Source organism: Heterocephalus glaber, unplaced genomic scaffold, assembly GCF_053883595.1.
Source record: "Heterocephalus glaber isolate CG9 unplaced genomic scaffold, H.glaber_assembly_v1.0 deba00001577, whole genome shotgun sequence".
In the NCBI taxonomy this organism is placed as follows: Eukaryota; Metazoa; Chordata; class Mammalia; order Rodentia; family Bathyergidae; genus Heterocephalus; species Heterocephalus glaber.
Window position 1 is genome coordinate 10443509 of NW_028258358.1, and position 19041 is coordinate 10462549.

Genomic DNA, 19041 nt, shown 5'->3' on the forward strand with positions numbered 1-19041 from the left:
AGGGCTATCACTGATATTTTTGGCTTTCATTTCTTTTTCTACAACACTCAAAGGTAGTTATGACGCTAGTGGTCAAGGGAGTGAAGAATCTTATGAAAACAGTAATTAACTCATCGGTCAACAAAACACCAAAGCCACAACATCTGGAAGACATCAACAGACAAATGAACTCTTAGGCTTTCTCCTTCAAGTGTAATGTCTGAGATCTAGAACAGACTCATTTCAGCCTTTTACCACCTAACACCTTGTGTACTTGAGAAAAATCACAAAAGGGTTTACCTCAAAGCATCCTGATATACAGCTACACTGGTGTAACATCTTGGGACACCCTTGGCTTGGCCTGCAACAGCATACCACAGAATTCTATACAATCACAGTCCTCAACAAGGGAATACAAAGTACTTGGTGTGTCAAACACTGCTTCTTGATGGAGTAGGGTTGCTTTATTCAGCCCTTCACTGAATGATGAAAAAGTTATGGTTTTACTCCAGTTTAATTTTAAAGGCACTTGCATCGCTGTTGTAAGAAAACACATCCTAGAAACTAGATTCTATATTATTCTGTGTTTTCTTATTTCCAATAAGTTTTTTTTCTTTTATCAGTAAACTAAGAAGCACTTTCTATCATTATAAACAGCAACTCTGGATAGCCCTAACCATATTCTGCTTCCATAATGAAAAAAATGACAGTGATATAAGCAATTCTGAAATTTGACAATAAAATTATGGGTATACATATGAAAAACTTAAAAATAAAATTTTAGTTATGAAACTAAAAGTTTAGAGGCTAAGTTGAGAAACATAGAAGGCGATTGAATCTTAAATAACGTTTAATTATTTAACAATAAAATTGCAACGAAAGTTTAAAATTAGACTATAAAATGAAAACAAAATATAAAACTTCCAAAAATATCAAGTGGGGAAGCAAGATGCTTTCTACAGATAAATAAAAAATACTGTTTCCATTTTCTGTTTGACTAATAGTTCATTATAACATTTTTAGACAAAGACTTTGAGTTATAACCAAAAAATGGGACAAAATTTCTAAAAAGAGACAATAGCTATGCTTATAATACAAAAGCAATCATTTGCTAAGTAAATGGACAAATTGAAAAATAAAGGTCCTTTGGAAATAATAACAGAAGCTCAATTTTGTTTTAATTTAAAATTTCAGATCTACTATGTATTATTTAAATATTGTAGAAAGTAAGAGATTTAACAGTAGCAGAGCTAGAGCAGTAAGATTGAATGTCCTGTCTCCTCTACATAAGAGGGATCTAGTTCTTCCACAGTCATTGCTGGACTCTGCCTCATGCCAGCTGCTGAACCCCCACCCAACCTCTGCTATGTGCTCCCTAGCAACATAGCTTAGACTTTTCAAACCATTTCTGTGGTATCCAAATTAAAAAATGTTTCACATGAAATGAGAAGATCCCACTTATTTTCTTTTACCTTAATATAAAAGGCACATTAAATCTTTATATTATTTTTATTATAAATGATTTTAATCAGAAATATCGATAAGGTTATCTTATTCTTTCTGCCTATAAGGTCCTGACTAATAGTACTAGCCTGATATTTTCTCTATTTTCAGCTTTGGAAATCTATTATCACTCAGTCTGAGTGTGTTACTAACCCAGTCATCTTCTAGTCTTGTATTTAAGTGACTATTGGGATATACTTTATGAAGTTTGAAGTGACCCTCTTATTCCTTTTCATATAAAATATCTACAAGATATCCTTGACAGTCAGATACCATTTTTAGGGAAAAGCAACTTACTTTCTTCAAGGTTATAATTGTACTAAAGAATCCAAGGGCAATGTTTTCAGACTGAATTCTATTTTTCCTGAGACATATAAAAGAGGATTGATAAGGCTATAATTCAGAACCCACTTACAGGCTTACAGGAAAATTATATGTTTACAACTTTCCTATGAAAGAACATAGGTCAAAGGCAAAAAGGAAATAGGGGCATGAAAAGTACAAAGTAGAAGGGAAATTCTCTGCATGTTTCTTGACTACAGAAAAATGTTTGTGGAATGCCAGAAGTATACTTCTAAAAAATACTGAGGGCATGCCATGCTAGGCTGCTGCACACTACAGCTGTGCATCGTGGATGCCCCTGTGAGCAATGAATGGGTGGACCATTGTGGAACTAATGGTTCCTTGATTTAGAGGATAAAAGAAACTGGTGAGGTCTACTAGCCAAGTTTGTAAATGATCTCTGCAATGGCCACATTCCAGGTCCTCGTGTCATTTTCCTGAATCTGATGGGATTGGACATCCAGATACTGTACGCAGTCCTCTGGGAAGGCTATTTTGTCTTGCATGCCCCACACTAATCTAATTCATTGAATATACAAGGACTTGTATGTCAATTTAGAGGAAGAGAATTTTATCCAAGGAGTTCTTAATCATATTTCTCCATTTTGCACAGGATACCTTTATTATGAGGAAAATTAAGCTTTTGAGTGTGACTTGCATCTACTTTTCATCCCTCCATTTTAATCCTCATCAATCTCTTCCTCCAGACTAGAGACTAGTTAGCCCCTTTCCATGCCAATGCCAAAACCATTGCTTCCATCTGTGGCCTTGATTACACTCATTCTCATCTCCTTAAGAATCTTCCTCTACCAAGTGTTCTCTTTTGCTCCTAAACTTGTCCCTTTCCTACTCAATTTTCACTGTGTGTGTGTGTGTGTGTGTTTGGGTATGTGTATCAAGGCTTTTCTACCCTAAAAAGAAATTTCCTGATTGCCTGTTTACATCCTTTATCAATACAGGGCACTAATTCCCTCATCTTCTCATCCAAATTCTCAAAACAGAAGTATCTATTTACTGTTTCACTTTACTTTTTCGTTTTGAATTATGTTGTCCAGCTTCCTTCTCTTAAAGTGAATACTTGTCTTTTAATTAATTATTCAAACCAGTGGCTACTTTTTAATTCTTGTTCTTACATTAACTTACTTTTAAATGCGTTTGATTAGTCTCTTAAAACATTCTACTCTTTGTACCCTGTATTTTGTCAAATTTCACTAATAGTTTCTTTTCAAACTCCTTATATTCTTTGGAAAGATAGGATTTGGTAAACTCAAACTTATTTGAAAGCTGATAGATTTTGTATGAAAGATTAACATTTTCATGATCAGGAAATGGGGTGCTTGGGTGCAGAAATCATGATTATAATCAGGTCTTTCTGTAAAACAATAATACTTACTTATTTCTTCCAGAGTAAGTCCCCTGAGAGTTGTCTATTTCAATGAGTAATTGAGCAACTATTAACTAGATGGGGACTTCGCTGCTTTGAACTATGACATTTGTCATATTGTTTTTAAATATCATTTATTTTCATCTCCTATTTTCCCATTGGAGTTTGTAATATGCTCCATTTCCTAGGGGAAAAAATCTGGAAAGTTATTTGAATTTTTTTTTTCTGAATCGTAATAAGACCAGTGAGTAATCCCAAGGCTCTGTACTCCTTAGCTGAGATTATCCCATTACTGCACATGCGATTACTTCCTTGAACTGTTGCCTTCTGCAGGAAGTCTATGAGACCCTGACCATGGTTAACTCTAATTCAAGGCTACCAAGAGCACACTACAAAACTGGTCCTCAGAGCTGCTTTGGAAATTAACTAACACATACACACAAAACCTGGAGCTGGTCAAAAAGCCACAAAAGATGCAGCTTTGCATCCCTGGCAATCTTATCACCATTGCTGGCTTCAAAATACATCACTGTTGCTGCTGTAAGTGCTGGTTCACCTGTTCCCATGGGCCTTTACCCTATCCATGCATTAAGAATTTAATATAGCTCAACTCATCCCAAGTCACTGATATGAAGAAAAGTTCCAATTGAGGGTTTAAAGTAGTTTCATACTTTGCAAGCATTGTTATTTGTTAATGGTTCTATATTTGCCAAAAAAGTTATGTGAAGCTTAGCAGTCATATCCAAACCATAAGACTTAACAAATGATGGACTGTTTTATATGATACTGCCCCAAGTGGAATAATTTCACTGAAGAAGTAAATTAATAAGTGATTACATATTAATAAAATGTTAAATTTAAATGAAATATATAAATAGAAATGTATGCTAAATATATGCTAAACACATGTATATCTAATGTGTATGCATTTATAGGGATAGATAATATAAATTTTAAAAGTTGAAATTATTATGGTGAAAGAAATGTCTGTCTCATTTTTTTCCCGAAGAAAGCACTTAGTTTCCAAGAAATTTATGCTTATTGTCATAACCTTTGTGACAATAAATAAAAATCTGTGAGTTAAAATGTGATTCAGAGATAGTCTACAATTTATACCCAAACAGGTGTCAATATAAATCCTGTAAATTTTATTATCTGCTGCCAGAAAACTTACTTAATTATGAATGAGAAACACTTAGAAGTACTGTCTCTTTAGGGATCGCAGTCCTTATTTGGAACATAAGATCTTGGAAGTCTTTTAAAATCGTCCTTCATAAATACACACATTATCATCGTAGTTCACCAACAGAGTACACTGTACTCTGCTCTGGAGTAACCCAGTGCTCCTTCATAGTTAGGGAAGATGATCACAAAAGTACATTGTGGTTTTCTTGCATTTTCAGAGGTTTTGGTTACTAGAAATATTTTTAGTTATTTTTTCACTTGAGTCAGTTGAGTGTAATTTCCATACTGTGAATTAGATCCAGCTGTTCAAATAGTAACTGTACACTTTAAGGTTTTTTACTGTAAAACTATGACCTGTAAATATATTGGCATATCATAACATGCCAAAATGGTTTAGTTAAAACTATGGTAGGAGTACAGAGATAGATATGTTATCTCTTTTTGATCTCAGTTCACCAGGATATATTTCAGAAGACCCAGATCTTTTCAAACTCTGCTCAAATTGGGTCATGAGTATTGCAAACATGGGCCTACTTTTACCAGACATCATTTGATCGGTTAGTCATCATTGAGTCAGTTAGTTGGCCTTACTGAGAAGAAATACTTTTATGGGCTTAAATAGGCATTTAGAATATATCTTAGCTAAGATATATTCAATAGCTTGGTACAGAGTATGTCTGAAACTGGAGTTTCCCAGTGTGCTAGTGAGTGTGCCATGAATGGTTGTAGGTAGCAAGTTGCTGATATTATGCTCCTTTATGGTGGCCAAGAGAGGCCGCATAAGGCAATTAAAGTCCCTGAGTAATGTGTCTCTCTGTGGGATGACCTGTTTACTCTGATGTGCCAAGCAAGTATGGTTTTATATATAGTCACATGTGTAAAAACTGAAAAGCACTGATTTGATAATAGACATTTAATTTTCACTAAAGCAAGGCATCTGGAAGTAAATTTTCCAGAATTGGCTTCATGAGTCAATAAAGTTATCAAGAACCCAACTTCATTTCATTTTTCTCTTTCACAATTCTCAGCATATTGACATTTATCTTCAAACTTGTCACTTCTTAGTTGCAAGATGGCTGGAAGCTATAGGATTCACCTTCGTCTCAGATGAGAGCATCCAAAACAAGAAGAGAAGTGAAAAAGCAATGTTTTTTTTTCCATGTTTCCCTCTGTGTTATAAAGGAGAAAACTCCTTCCCTAAAGCAAGCCAGCACGTTTCCCCATTATATTATGTTGAGAAGAATGGGTTACTTTCATATGGATACTAGCAAATGGGAATGAAATTGCAGTCAGCCCTTGATCCTCGCATAGGACGCCCCTCCAGGATGCCACTACTCCTTCAGATATCAAAATCCGTTGATGACCAAGGTCCTTATACAAAGTGATGCAGTAGTTGCATGTAACCTATGCACGACCTCCTGTATACTTTAAATCACCTCTAGATTACTGATAATACCTAATGGAATATAAATTCTATGTGAATAATTATTTATTGGATATTATTTGTGTTGTAATAATGACAAAATTTCTTATATGTTTAGTGAAGATATAATTTTTTTATACTTTATTTTGTTCCCATATTTGGTTGAATCTGCAACAGAACCATGGATATGGAGGCTCAGTTGTTCTATATTTTTCCTATGCATACAAATAATAAACTTTAAATTACAAATTAACACAGTAAGATATTAACAATAATTTAAAAAATAATTATTATAATACATTGTAATAAATTTATTTAGCTTACAAATTGCTTATTTTGGAATTTTCCACTTAACATTTTGGACTACAGTTAAGCATGAATAATTGAAACCATGGAAAATAAAACCACAGCTAAGGAATAGTGCTATACCACTAGTGGTCTGAATATCCATAGGGATGGGAGGAAGTACTGCCACCTTAATGCAGTAAGACAAATGCAGTCAGCAAGATATACAGACAAATGGCTACACAAACTAAGGCTTCTGCTTCTGAGACATTAATCAAAAGGAAAGATGTGATATCATTTATGATTTTAAGAGCCATAGGCAGTTGCAAGTGAAAGGAAATACGTAATTTCACAAATCTAATTGCTTATTTCTTGAACATTCAACTCTGTCTATTTTCATTTACTTATAGAAAATTTAGGATTTTTCATTAATGTAGAAATTAACTTTTAATGTATTGCTGTATTTGAGAGAAAAACTTTCCAAAACATATCTGATAAAAAGCTTTGTACAAACAAATCAAAATTCAATAAGAAGGAAACAAAAATATACTCAACTTTAAAATGAGCAAAAGTTCTGAACAGACACCTCACCAAAAATAATATGTGTCAGATAAGCACACATATTCTCGTCATTTGCCATTAACAAACTTAGATATTACTACACATGTATTAGAATGACTAAAATTCAAAAAATTGACAATATTAACTGTTGTTGATGATATGGAACAACAGAAATTCACATTTTATTAATAGGAAAAATGTTAAAACTACTTTGGAAGACAGTTTGGCAATTTCTCACAAAGCTAAATATAATTTTATACAGTCCATAAATCATGCTCCTGTGCATTTACAACTAATATAAAAACTGACATTCATACAATAATCTGTATGCAAATGTCTATAGAACCTCCACTATGGTTTGGGGAAGTGCTCAAAAGCCCAGGTGTTAACCTTTGGTCCCTAGAACACAGCACAAGTGGAAGGTGATGGAGAGTTTTAGAGACGGGGCCTGTTATAGGGGAGTTAGGTAGGGAAGGCGGACCTCAGAGGGGGTTGTGGGAAATCGGTGTCTTCCTTTTTCTCTCTTTCATTTCCTGACCCCATGAGGTGAGCAGGTTCTTTCCCCATATATTCCCAACATAATGTACTGCGGCTCTTCTTCACAGGCCCAAGGGCAATGGACTTAAACCTCCAAAACTGTGAACCAAAATAAACCTTTTTTTCTTTAAGTTGGTTATCTCAGGCATTTTATTAAAGTAACAGGAAGCTAACTAATAAAACCTTTCTTTACACTCACTAAAGACTGGAAGGCACTGGTCATCTTTGATATGTAAAAGAACAAACAAACTGGAGATCCACACAGTGGAATACTATTCATTAATAAAAAGGAATGAAGCATCAAGCCAAGTAAAAATACAGATGTACTTGAAATGCATATTACCAAGTGAAAGAAATCCATATGAATAGTTTAGTGGCTGTGAGGGGTTTGGAGGGGACAGAGGGTTGAAATGAAATACTGTAAAGGACTTTTTTAAATGGTGAAACTCTTTTGCATGATATGGTAAGAGTGAATAAATGATACTTCATCTTTTTCCAGACTCTCTAAACTTTATAGTATAAAGATTTAACCTTAATGTTTGCAAATTTTAAAAAATCATTTGGAAAGCCAGGGAGTTCCAGAAATAAAAATACAGTCTGTGAGGGAAGGATATTTGTATGAAATAACCTCACTGGAGGTGTTGAGTTACACAGTGCTGCCCTAAGTAACTTTGGAAATGGGTGGACACTACAAGACCAGAGATGAATAGAATTGTACTTAAACACTATACTCAATTTGATACAGGTTTTTCCCCCCATAGAAGTAGGAAATGACAGTTCTGAAAGGATTGTACATACAGTTTTAGAATTGCATGGCATTTCAGTTACATAAATGCGTGGTGGATGGCAGGATCAAAGGGTCTTGTGGAAGTAAAAGTTTACAGTAAAACAAGAAGGCTAGAATGATCCCTGTGGTCCCAGATTAGAATTGGAGGCACCAGTATGCAAGACAAAAGAAATATCCTTTCTTTCCATTTTAGGTTTATGTCTGAGGCCCCTGTAACAAAACAGCGATTTGCAAGAGAAAAGTATAAAATTTAATATACATTTTATTTGACATGGGAGCCTTTAGAAATGAAGACCCAAAGAAACAAGTAAGCCTCTGCATTGCTTTATGCTGATAAATTTGGTGGAGAAGCCTGTAGTCAAAAAGAAGTATGATTGGACAAAGGAAATGTGGTCTAATGGCAATAACCTGAGAGGAACTTAAAGATTGTTAGCTTACATTCTTTTCTGCCTCTTCAGAAACAAGAATACTCCTTTCCTCTGAGTAAAAATATGCTATCTCTGGACTGAGGGTCTACAGACCTGTTTCAGGGGAGAAGGGCAGGAGAAGGTAAGACAGTGACTTACTGCTTCAGGAAAGAAGTGAAAGGAATATGGAATTGACTTTCTTCCTTCTGCTGTTTTCACAAATATCCAATTGTAATATTTGGGAGCAGCATGTTCTGAACCTTATTAGCTATGAACTCATATTTACTTTCCTACAGATATAGGTAGATACATATGGAAATACTTAAACATATGTGTACATCCCAACTTAGTAGGTACACATATATTTCCCTTCTCTGCCAAGTGAAAAGACTTAAAGCAACCACATCCATTGATTAAAATGTATGATAAAAGTTTAAATTTTAAAAATTATTTCAGTAAAAGACACTTTGCTATTAATCTTTCTCAAAACACTCCTCTTCACTTCAAACACACTTGTCCCATCACTCTTGCCATTTTCTGAAACAGTTGTGGAAGTCCTCTCTCATGAATGTCTTTAGTTGTACTGTCATGGCTGCCTCCATATCCTGAATTAATTCAAAACATTTATGTTTTATAGTCGTTTTGACTTTGGAAAACAGCCAGAAGTCACGTAGTGCCAAATCCAGTTAACATGGATACACTGTAATGTTTTTATGAGCCCGCTTTTCTGTTGGATGGCACTAGGCAACAGCATTCACTGTATTTTATCACACCTCATAAAAACACATCTGATGGGGATTAATGATAATGTCTTTTATTCTAATATTTTTTTTTAAATGTAAACATTCACCATATATTTGTTCACTGCTGTATCTAATGCTGAGATCTTTGTCCTAGTGCCATTTTTCAACAAAAGAACTCTGGCTTCTTAGAGAAATTGATGATTCTATGACTGAGCAGAGTATACTAGACAAGTCTCAACCATGTTGTAATGCCAGAAAATAAGGAAGTGCTCAAAATTATAAGTAATCTCAATGATAGAATATAGCAAAGGGACACTCAAGACAGTTGGATGAGTTCGCAATGGCCAAAGCTGGAAAAACTTGAGAAATAAAATAAAGAAAGCAATATTGGATTATAACACAAGGTATAAAATAAATATCTCAGTCCATGATGATATAAACAAATGATGATTCAACAAATAAATGAAAAGTAACAAATAAATCTCCAATAAAGAAGAATTTCAAATATTTGTGTAGACCTACCTTCTGAGAGGTAGATTTATCTTCCCAGGTGTGGGTTGCAGATAGTGACTTTCTTTCAGGGAACAGAATGGGAATAGGAGAAGAGAATATCTTTAGAGTGAAAAAATTGACAAATATACCTCATCCAGATGATTAGGAGTAACATTAACAGTGAGGACTTGTGGATAATGTACCATTATTCAATATAATGGGAATGGCACTTTACTTTAGTGATTTTCAGCCCTGAATTCCATATTCCAATCTAATCAGGAGTGAAATGTTCCTCAAGTCTCAGTTGAGGGACAATGTATAAAGTACTTGGCTGTGACTCAAAACTATCTACCTCATCCAAGGAAAGGAATGCCAGTTAAGAGGAGCCAAAGGAGACATGGCATACAGTATTCTAGATAAGATGTTAAAAGAGAGAAAGGAAATTAGGTACAAACTGAAGAAATATGAATAAAGTATGGACTTTCATTAACAATAATGTATTGATGCTAGTTCATTAATTGAAACAAATATATCACATTAAATGAGATGTTGATAGGGGAAACTAGAGGTTTATAGGAACTCCTGGACTATCTTTGCATTTTTTCTGTAAAACAAACTATTTTGATATTTTTTGAAGTTCATATATTTAATTAGAGAGAGACTAGTGTTTCTACTTCAAGAACAGATTTCTTACTGAATTAATTCTACAGTGTCAAAGCACACACACACACACACACGATTAATGAATACTGAATATGGGATCTTAAATGAAACCATTGTTTCAAACCTAAGTTCTAGTTTGCTTTGTAACTCTGGGTGTGACTTTCAGACAAATCTTTTATTTCTGTGCATATTGGCAGTTTGACTTATAAATTGTGGAATGTGGAAATTGGGCAAAATGATACTGCATTGTTCTTCCAAAATAATTTTATAAATAAGAAAAATACATAATCAAATCAATGAGAATGCCAATGAGCCAAATCTATCATATTTAATTTGGGAAGCTCTTAATATATCAAGTTTTATTGATTTTTGTGAAGCTATTTTTTAATAATTTGAATGTTAAGTTATACTGAAATTTAAAGAAGAAACAATGCTGCTTCAGTCTAGTGTGTAGTAGTATAACCTCTAATGTTTTATGTGTTTTGAAAGCATTCAAAGTAGGGATAAAAGGGTTTACAGTTCCTATTATTTTCTTCATATGTTTTAAAATAATGTCACATTTGAAATATCACTCCCTGCTCCATAAAATGTTGTGCTACATCAAAAAACCATAACCAAGACACATTGGTATAAGAGCTAAATGTGTAATAACTTTTCAATTTAAATAAATGATTAGATTTACCTTCTTTGAAAAAGGACCCCGATGGAATGGAATAGATGGAAATCTTTCATGACTCGCACCTCTAAATTTGGAGGACTATGATCATGAGGGGTGGCAAGGCCACCCATGAGGCATCTGTGGAGGGTCAGAGAACAAGCAGTTAGGTTCTTATCCATCCCTTTTATTATTTAACTAGCAGTTTCACCTTGAGCAAATATTATGCATCTTATTTATTTCTTAGAAAGATGAAGTGTTGTATTAAGTGCTGCATTCAACTAATGAAGCTCAGAAATGCTGCATATGTTCCTTTTTGAAAAGCAAGGGTTAGGGTCAGGTGGCTGACTCAGACCATTCAGGGCTGGCTGTACTAACCCCTGACCTTGGAGTTGAGCAGCATGGCTTACAAAGTAGTGTGGAGGGGACTCAGCCCACCTGGAGAGGAGAGGAAATGATCCAGGAGCAATTGTTTCCATATGCATCTCATTTCAAAAGCTGAGGCAGGAGTAATGTGGAGCCAGAAGGAAAGGGAAGCAATTTATCCTCATTCACGTCCTTCTAAAGCTTCTTGGGGAGTTCATGACCTCAGTCCACCAACCACCTTTATTCACTCCTAAAAGGGAGTCAGAAGCAATCTTAAGGATTAAGGACATTTAACTGAACTTCACGGTATAAACCTTGTTTAGAAGTATAGCTTATAAATCAATATCTTTATGCACAAGTTTAAGAAAACCTGTTTAAATGGAACTTGAAATTTAAATTTTGTGAATGATATTATTATGTGATACAAATTAAGATCATGGACCCTTTGTGTGTGATAATTGCATTTTGCTTTGCCACAAATAATGTTTATGCTGGTTATAATTTTTGAAGTTTTAACTATTGTATTATTTAGTCCAACTGCAAATCAGCAAGTAAAGATTAGTAATGCTGTTTTTCTTTTATTAAACCATAGAAAGGGCCATTATATATAATATATATGGAGACACATCCATTTTTTACTTTATGTTATTTTCCTAGATATAAGTTCATATCAACCCACTCTCTACCAACATAGAGAGGGAGCAAATGTAATTCCAACAAATAAAACATTTTATAGAAATACAATATAATCATGTACACAGAAAAAGAATAAGACACCAATGACCATGGATGGCCCATTGTCCACTAATATTTTTCCCACTCTTCAATTATACTGACTTTTGATTGCCATTTGGGAAATTTATTTTCAGTGATGCCTGAAGCCAACAATTACATACTTTATATTATACACTTTAAGTCCATAGCTCTACTCCTCATACATCTCATATGTCTTAGGCTGTCACCAGAGAGTTCCGCCTGTTCCTCTCTCTAGCTTGATTTCATGGGCACAGCCTCAAAGCAAAGGACTAACACTGTCAGTTTAACCTCTGGAACACATGCAAATATACCATGTAGGAAATAGAACTACACTGTCTCACTTAACAGCCCAGAATACAAATAACTGATTGATATATAAAAATAGATTATAATGTTGAAGGCAATGAAGTTTGTGATTTTGTGTGAGCAGTTTGTTTTAAAACTACATATATATTAGTAGGGACCATGGAAAAAGCCATGGCTGTTTTTTCAACTGAACATTGAGAGTAGAGTAACCAGTGTCATATCCAATACAAGAATGGCCATTTTTTCATCTTATATATGTTGAAGATTTAGAAGCCACTATTGTGATGTGGCATAAAGATCTTTAAATATAAAGATCTTTGAGTTACTCAATTTCCACAAAAAATGGGTTTTTTTTAAAGAAATTATTTGGAAGGTAATGTAAACTTTACATTAAAAACCAATGTCATTAGGAAAACTAGAAGTAGAAACGAGAAACAGAATAGTGTAAATCTAAAATAATATTGAAAAAGGAAACAAAAAACACACAGGGCTATGAAATTCTAATGTGTGATACACAATATTCCAGTGCTTTGTGCACAATGACATTCTGAAGCAGTTGCTGGAATGAATCCTAAAGGACAAGATGTTACTCAGGAGCACTGGGACCCAGGGCGGTTTCTGCCAATATCTAGGGAATGATCTTTGAGGAGGTGGCAGGTTTGCCACTGAGATCCTCTTAATACCAGGAGTTTAGACAGAAGATGTAATCAGGTGTAGCATTCTACAGCCTGCAATAAAGAAAAACCCAAGTCTTTTAATATATTTTAAACAGGATGTTACTTTCCTAGATTGAGCATGTCACATACCTGGAGAGCTCCCCTTTTTCTCTGCTGAAAGCTGACCTACAAAATAGGGCTGCTTAGGAGAAAAGGTAATGGGGCCTGACAAGTAGAGAATTGGATTGCTGTTAGTTACCAGATGTCTTGTGCGTGTGTGTGTGTGTGTGCGCGCGCGCGCGCAGGCGTGTGTGTGTGTATTCTTTACAAGATCCAAAATCAGAATCATGTCTAAAACCTGGATCATCAATATGAGCAGAGCAACTACCTGATTCTGTTGGAATAGTTTGATAAAAGATTTGTTAGTCAAAACTATTTGGAGAGCTCATGTTAATGAACATTTAAAATAACAATACAATTTAATATTAATTGAGAGATAACTGCATCAAATTTGTTATTTACTCGAGAGATGTTCTTAACTCCTTCCTTCACCAGTTCCCCCATGAATACCTGGATACAGAGACTCATATTATTCAATTAACTACTCAAATGTCTCTCTCCTCTCTCTCTCTCTCTCTCTCTCTCTCTCTCTCTCTCTGCCTCTCTCTCTCACTCTCTTGCTCTCTCACCCTCTCCTACTCTCTATCTCCCATCCACACATGCAAGCGCACGTGCACACACACACACACACACACACACATCTCACAAATACGTCATAATTCGACGACAAAGCTATGGGCAGTTTCTGCTCTTCTAAAGTAATTCAGAAATATAGAGTCTATGAATTAAGTATATAAAATAGTCATACTATACTATGGACCTCCTAAACTAGCATAAGCATTGAATTCACGATAATTATATTTCACTTCTTAAAAAAGAAAAGAATTCCAGTGTATTAATTAATGTATCAGCTTACAAATACCTAAAAGTACTTGTTAAGCAAAACAATTTCAATGATTTTTAAAGATGTATTTAACAAAAAGTGAAACATATATCTGGGTTCATTTAAAATGAAATGTCATGATTTAAATATACATAATTAAGGACAATGTTATGAATGAATAGAACTGTACCATATGTTTCAAAAAGTGAAAGTTCACAGAAACAACTTTTAGAAGCTTGCTTTCTTTATATGTGTCATTTAAGGATTGGTTTCTTTTGTCTGAACAATGTTTAATTTCTTTGTCTTTATTCTAGTTATATTAATGATGGTATCACACCATTTTTCCTGGCAATCTCAGAGTTAACCAAAATACAAATATAATTGGTCAAAACACTGCAAGATCAGGAAGTATTGGAATATGTATTTAAATGTGATATCATCAGGTCCCTGAGTCTGTCTTTTAATCTGTCTCTCTGACCCTCTCCCTCTCTCTCTCTCTCTGTCTCATACATACGCACACATACATGTGCTGAGTTCTACTTATTTTTCTATTGATGCTATTCTTATGAAACTTCCCCAGGGCAGCCAGTCTAGGCCAGCAAATAGTGATCCCCAGAACAAGTTCCAGATATTAGTAATAGTCTGAGGTGTCATTAAAATGGTCAAATTAATGTGGGACACGTTGGGTTCATCAGAGCTCGTTTTCTTCCTACACACTTCCCTGAGCCTTTAGTACAGTGACACTCTTACGAGACTCCAAGAGGGTTTAAAAAGATATTATGGAGCAATTGCCAAAATTAATTGCCCAAAGAATTGTTTCCTTTTTTTCCCCCTTTTCCTTTAATTGAGGCTGATCTCCTGGCACTAGAGTGATGAGGAAATAAATAAGAAAGCACATGATAAACATCCTCAATAGAGTCACCAATGAATGAGTCACCTTCTGGTCTCCCTAAGGAAAGGCAGCAGTCTGAGTTTAACCATTTCTCTGGCCATGCCCTGCTCACTAAAGCAAACGTGGTTTTCATGGTAATCTTAAAATGAAACTTAAAATACATGACATCTACTTTATCACCTAACATAGATTCAATGACTTGTGTCTCTCTTTTCCCTGGAGGAAAACTTAATACTAAGACTTCGTGGAGAAAATCATAGCATAAAACACAGCACTTTAACCTTCCTCATTAATCAGATTCAGTAATTATAAATAGAACACTAACAAATTTCAATATATGAAAACTAAAGCTCATTCAAAATAAAAGCTGGAGAGAATTGACTTATCTTTCTTCATAATATCTTTCAGAACAATGGCACTTTTCCTACAAATTCATAGAAATTTTATATTAAAGATTGTACCCTATTTGCATAATTTGTTTTGCAATTCTTGGCAAGCTCCAAGCTATCTCAGTTCTGTATAATTGTATATAACTCTAGTTACAGGGAATATGTAAGCTTTTGAGACAGAGAGTAAGGTATAATAAAACAAAAGTGAGTAAGTTAGGCACTGATTTTACCATGTTGGTGGAAATTGACTCTAGAATACATTTCTGATTTATGCTTAGCAAAATTACTGGTACTTAGAAGAAATTCAATGAATATTTGTTAATTAAAATGAAGTAAATATGAAAGCAACTGGTCATAAATAAATATTATAAAGTTAATATTTTTGATTGAAAGATGCTTCTTCAGTTTGGTTAATAAGGCTCAGATTCTATTCACATGAGTTCTTTAATATTCATTTGCTATTTTAGATTATATGCCTTTTTCCACATAAGGTGATAGCCAGGTGATGACTTCCTAGATTTTGTATTTTCTCACTATGATTCCAATCACTACTATTTTCAATACTTTTCTGAGGGGGTATCACAACCCCCAACTTGAAACTGTACTACAAAGCTACTGTAATAAAAAGAGTATAGTACTGGCAAAGAAACAGACATGAGGACCACTGGAACAGATTAGAAGATGCAGAAACAACTCCAGACACACTCAGCCACCTCATCTTCAACAAAGTAGCCAAACACTCTCACTGGAGGAAAGGTAGCCTCTTTAATAAATGGTGCTGAAAAAACTGGATTGCAACTTGCCAAAGATTAAAACTAGACCTATATCTCTCAATGCACTAAACTAAAATTGAAAAGGATTAAAGGTCTAAATATGTTTTTAATTCTTTTATTGGTACATTTTAGGTATACGATACATTTACATTTCTCATTGGGAACTTGTACCTTTACATGATGTATCTTGGTTCTTGTTTTTTCCCCATTCCCTGCACTCCCTTCACCCCTCCACCCTTCCCTATTTACAAAGATTTTGTTTCCATTTCTCATAATTTTTCCTTTCCCTTCTTTTCTTTCCCCTACCCCTCCCACTTCCCCTACCACTTTGGACCTTTTCTTCCTATTTCACATTATCAATTATTCATTTTAATCATTGGTACATTTTAGGTATAAAATATAATGACATTCATCATTGGAAATTTGCACCTTTACATAAACTCTCTTGGTTCTTACTTTTCCCCCTTCCCCTGCCCTCCCTTCAACCCCTCCATCCCTCCCTATTTACAAAGACTTTGTTTCCATTTTTTCATTTTCTCATATTAATTCCATTCCCTTCTTTCCTTTCCCCTACCCTCCCACTTCCACTTCCCCTTTGCTCCTTTTCTTCCTATTTCACATTATCTATTATATCTTTTACTCCTTATTTACACTTTCAGTTTCTCACACTAGAGAAACTATTTGGTATTTACACGTGTGTCCTATTTATTTCACCTAAGAGTATTGCCTCAATGTGCATCCATTTAGCTATAAATGTCTCTAATTTCTCATTTTTTATGGCTGAGTAGTACTCCATTTTATAAAAAAAAAAAAAGCCACATTTTCTTTGTCCAGTCTCAAGTTAATGAGCATTTGGGCTGTTTCCAAGTTTTAGCTATTACAAATTGTGCTGCTATGAACATGGGTGCTCATATATAACTGTGGTATGATTCTATTAATTTAAAGATCTAAATATTAAAACAGAAACACTGAACCAGCTAGAACAGAGTTTAGGTAGAACTCTTGAAGACATTGGTTGGTGTAGGAATAGATTTTATGAACAAAACCTCAGTTGCCCATGAACTAGTACAAACAATCAACAACTGGGATCTCTTCTTATTAAAAAGCTTCTGCACAGCAAGAGAAACTACCAACAGTGTGAAGAGTCAACCCACAATGTGGGACAAAATTTTCACCTACTGTTCCTTAGACAAAAGTCTACCATCTAGACTAGAAAGAACTGTAAAAAATCATACTTTCCAAATTTAAAGACCCAATCCAAAAATAGACATCTGAAATGAACACACATTTCTAAGACAAAGAAATAAAAATACCAAATAAACATATGAAAAAATGTTCAACATCACTGTTCATTAGAGAGACGCAAATGAAAACAATGGTGAGATTCCACCTTACCCCAGAAAGAATGGCTGCTATCAAGAAATCAACCAATAACAAATGCTGGCAGGGCTATAGGGAAAGAGGAACCCTGCTCCACTGATGGTGGGAATGTAGACTGGTGCAACCACTGTGGAAATCAATATGGAAATATCTCAAAGAACTAGGATTGGAAGTCCCATTTGACCCAGCTATTCCCCTTCTGGGTATTTTCCCCAAACAATTTCAAGAATCATACCACAGTGATATATATGCATCCTTGTTTATAGCAGCACAATTTGTAATAGCTAAAACTTGGAAACAGCCCAATTGCCCAACAACTGGAGACTGGATAAAGAAAATGTGTTTTTTTTAATAAAATGGAGTACTACTCAGCCATAAAAAATGAGAAATTAGAGACATTTATAGCTAAATGGATGCACATTGAGGCCATACTCTTAAGTGAAATAAATAGGACACACATGTGTAAATACCAATTAGTTTCTCTAGTGTGAAAAACTGAAAGTATAAGTAAGGAGTAAAAGGTATAATAGATAATGTGAACTAGGAAGAAAAGGGGCAAAGGGAAAGGGGAAGTGGGAGGGTAGGGGAAAGCAAAGAAGGGAATGGAATTAATATGAGAAAATGAAAAAATGGAAACAAAGTCTTTGCAAATAGGGAGGGATGGAGGGGTTGAAGGGAGGGCAGGGGAAGGGAGAAAAATAAGAACCAAGAGAGATTATGTAAAGGTGCAAATTTGCAATGATGAATGTCATTACATTGTATACCTAAAATATACCAATAAAATTAATTTTAAAAATACTTTTCTTGTTTATGCTTACATACTATGATAAAAATGTAGTCTCAGTTAGGTATTATATATTACAGTTTTAACCATTTTTCTAACAAGTATCAATTTAAATGACTTTAAAACTAAATAGAATGATCAGAATATTTCTTTACACTCAGTGATCCAATGAGAAATCCTGAAAATTTGGTACTCTATTTGCATTCAAAAAAGTTCCAGTTCTAACAAGCAACTATTGCCATTTAACATAGACTATGTAGAGAAATAATGTGATGAATGCATCTCTATTAAAACAGACTATGCAAACAACCCCCTACACACATTCCTGGAAATCAAATGACAAATTCACATAATTGAAAAGGATGGGCTCCATGTACTTGATATGCTACATAATGACTGTAATTATGTTTTATTTTATAACAAATAAGTGATACATTAAATACATGCATATGCATTTATATTCCATGATATGTTTACTGGAGAGTAATGCTTTAATTAAGTTTTTAATCTATGTATTCACTCTCCAATTGCTGTTCAGAAAAGGTCATTTTATTTGTAGGCTCAAATCACATTATAAACTTACCTACCTATCCATGTAAAATCGCATTTGTGTCATATATCCCTGATATTCATTTAGCACATTTATTTCAACATTCATTTAATATTTTCTTTTCCAGAAATTTATCTTTCTGTTGTAAAGTTTATTTTGATTTCTACAGATTCTAATTCCTTTAAGACATTCCTGAACTTTCATTGCAGACTTCTAGTCCTGTGTATATCATTTAGCTTTGATTTGTCACTTGATAGAGTATTAGCAGAGGGCTCCTTTTTAAGTTTTAAACCATTCCCA

General features: G+C 34.3%; 1 long non-coding RNA gene across 3 annotated transcripts in view; it reads right to left on the minus strand.

Moving 5' to 3' along the window:
• LOC106009416 (uncharacterized) overlaps positions 1–19041 on the minus strand; it is a 259976-nt gene that overhangs the window by 53890 nt on the left and 187045 nt on the right. For 2 of the 3 annotated variants that reach the window (XR_015443703.1, XR_015443702.1), the window contains 4 exons: positions 11385–11562; positions 10974–11087; positions 9659–9710; positions 1127–8998 (listed from right to left, as the gene is read on the minus strand). This is a non-coding gene — a long non-coding RNA (uncharacterized LOC106009416). Of the gene's footprint in view, positions 1–1126; positions 8999–9658; positions 9711–10973; positions 11088–11384; positions 11563–19041 lie in introns of those variants that run through there. The other variant, XR_015443704.1, reaches the window with a different exon arrangement.